Here is a 3105-nt window from a genome sequence, read left to right as displayed (position 1 = left end):
CCTATCTTTCTCTGTGTCCAGCTGAAACTTCGATCTCATGAGTACCACGTGAGTTTTAGCAATTGTAGGGAACGAAAAGATGATTGAGTATGTGGATTTGCTTTACAAGCTCTTATTTGACTCTTTCCGATGTTGTGATAAATTGCAATTGCTTCAATGACTAAAGGCTATCGGTTGTTAATTCTCGGTAAGGCTCTTGATCCATACTTTACTTTGTGAAGGAATTATCACTTTAGCATGAGAGATTATATGTTGGTATTGTTGTTCTGAGTATGATCATGATACCTTCATGGATGTATCTTGTTTTGTCAACACCTCTCTCTCTAAACATGTGGGCATATTTATTGATCTCGGCTTTCGCTTGAGGACAAGCGAGGTCTAAGCTTGGAGGAGTTGATATGTCCATTTTTCATCATGTTTTCATGTTGACATTTATCGCTTTTTGGGCTGTTATTTCACTTCACGGTACAATACTTATGCCTTTTCTCTCTTTTGCAAGGTTTACATAAAGAGGGAGAATGCCGGCAGCTGGAATTCTGGCCTAAAAAAGGAGCAAGTTTGAGATACCTATTCTGCACAACTCCAAAAGCCGTGAAAATCAACGAGGATTTTTTTGGGATATATATAAAATACTAGGCCGAAGAAGTACGAGAGGGCGTCAGCAGGAGGCCACAAGCCTGCTAGGCGCGGCCTCCCCCCTGGCCGCGCCTAGGGGGCTTGTGGGCTCCCACTAGGCCCTCTGTCTCCCCCCTTTTGCTACAAGAAGGGTTTCGTTCCAGAAAAAATCAAGAGGAGGCTTTTCGGAGGATTCGCCGCCGCCACGAGGCGAAACTTGAGCAGAACCAATCTAGAGCTCCTCTCATCGGAGGATGATCCTGCCGGGGAAACTTCCCTCCCGGAGGGGGGAATCATCGCCATCGTCATCACCAACACTCCTCTCATCGGAGGGGACTCGTCACCATCAACATCTTCATCCGCACAATCTCATCTCCAAACCCTAGTTCATCTCTTGTAACCAATCTCCATCTCGCGACTCCGATTGGTACTTGTAAGGTTGCTAGTAGTTTTAATTACTCTTTGTAGTTGATGCCAGTTGGATTACTTGGTGGAAGATTATATGTTCAGATCTTTGATGCTACTCATTACCTCTCTGGTCATGAATATGATTATGCTTTGTGAGTAGTTACTTTTGTTCCTGAGGACATGGGATAAGTCATGCTATAAGTAGTCATGTGAATTTGGTATTCGTTCGATATTTTGATGTGTTGTATGTTGTTTTTCCTCTAGTGGTGTTATGTGAACGTCGACTACATAACACTTCACCATTATTTGGGCCTAGAGGAAGGCATTGGGAAGTAGTAATTAGATCATGGGTTGCTAGAGTGACAGAATCTTAAACCCTAGTTTATGCATTGCTTCGTAAGGGGCTGATTTGGATCCACTAGTTTAATGATATGGTTAGACTTTGTGTTAATTCTTCTTCCGTAGTTGCGGATGCTTGCGAGAGGGGTTAATCATAAGTGGGATGCTTGTCCGAGTAAGGGAAGTACCCAAGCGCCGGTCCACCCACATATCAAACTATCAAAGTAGCGAACGTGAACCATATGAACATGATGAAAACTAGCTTGATAGAAATTCCCATGTGTCCTCGGGAGCGTTTTACCTCCTATAAGAGTTTGTCCAGGCTTGTACCTTGCTACAAAAGGGATTGGGCCTCTTTGCTGCACCGTTTTCACTTTTGCTACTTGCTACTTGCTACGAATCATCTTGCCACACAACTACTTGTTACCGATAATTTCAGTGCGTGCAGATATTACCTTGCTGAAAACCACTTGTCAGAGAGTTGATATGGTCAAGTTTGGTGACTTGGCATATCGGGTGAACCCGAAGTGTTCATTCCTTAGCAGATATGTTGATATCTATAACCTGCTCTTATGATTACCATCTAGTTTATGATGCATATCCATGCAAGTAATTGACCATGCATATTTTTAAGTAGAGCTTGTTTTCCACAAAGGTTGGATATTACCTTATTATCATACCAACTGCATTATCCATATCATGGGCTGTTTGCGAGTACATTCAAAGTACTCACTGGCTTGCCACTGGTTATGTTATTGACCAGACATGGAGGAACCAGAGTTTGGAGAAGAATTAGTCATCGGAGACGGACAAGCGAACTAGGACGCTTCCGAGTCAGAATGCCTGTTGGTGAAGGCTGATGGCATGGGCTCCCGTTTACTAGCAAGATTTTCGCTAGTAGTTGTATCGATGTGATTGGACTTATTGGCCCTACCTATGTGAGACTTGACCATGATGATCATTTGTTGTATCAAATGGTATGTTGGATGTAAGACTCCTAATATTCAGTATATGTGTGTTCGGTGAGCATTGATCTCTGGGATTACTGAGCACGTTCATTCGGCGATCTCGACTTGTAAGTCGGGGTCCCCACAGAATCTCACGCGACTAATGAAAATATGCGAGCGAAATACGCCTACACACTTGTCACTTGATACTAAGATTTCATAGTTGACAACTTGTTACACATACATCTCTTCCTTTCCTTCCTTTGATTCCTCTGCTTTGCTCAGCTTGGTATATAAGGCTATAGACAGGAAGACTACACTATAGATGGCCTTTCTTCTTCTGCTTCGAGCACTTCAGCGCACATTGCATCACTTGAGCGCAACATCTATCAGGACGACGAGCCATCGCGACGACTTGAGGTTGAGAATGCCATGATGCCTTTCTTGCTTCAAGCATCTCCAAAGGCGCCCTGCTCACGTCTGAGGGCGTTGAACTGCATTGTGTTAACTATCCGCTCCACCTCTCGACCTAGTCATTATAGTTGTTTCACTACGAACTACCTAAAAATGAAAATATGTTGTAAGTTTATCCACTTCGCCAATGGTGACCGAACTAAATCATCACACATCCAGCAAAAAGTGTGTTCTAAGTTTATGACATATGTGTGATTGATTGATTGATCTTGTAATGTTGAACGAAATTACATGATCTAACCGAGGCTCCATTATAATATTGCATGCTAAGGTTTAAAGTAATTTGTATGAACATATTAAATTGGTTGTAGTATAGCATTAC

The sequence above is a fragment of the Hordeum vulgare genome, chromosome 2H, assembly GCF_904849725.1.
Source record: "Hordeum vulgare subsp. vulgare chromosome 2H, MorexV3_pseudomolecules_assembly, whole genome shotgun sequence".
NCBI lineage: Eukaryota > Viridiplantae > Streptophyta > Magnoliopsida > Poales > Poaceae > Hordeum > Hordeum vulgare.
Note: the sequence above shows the minus strand (reverse complement) of the source record.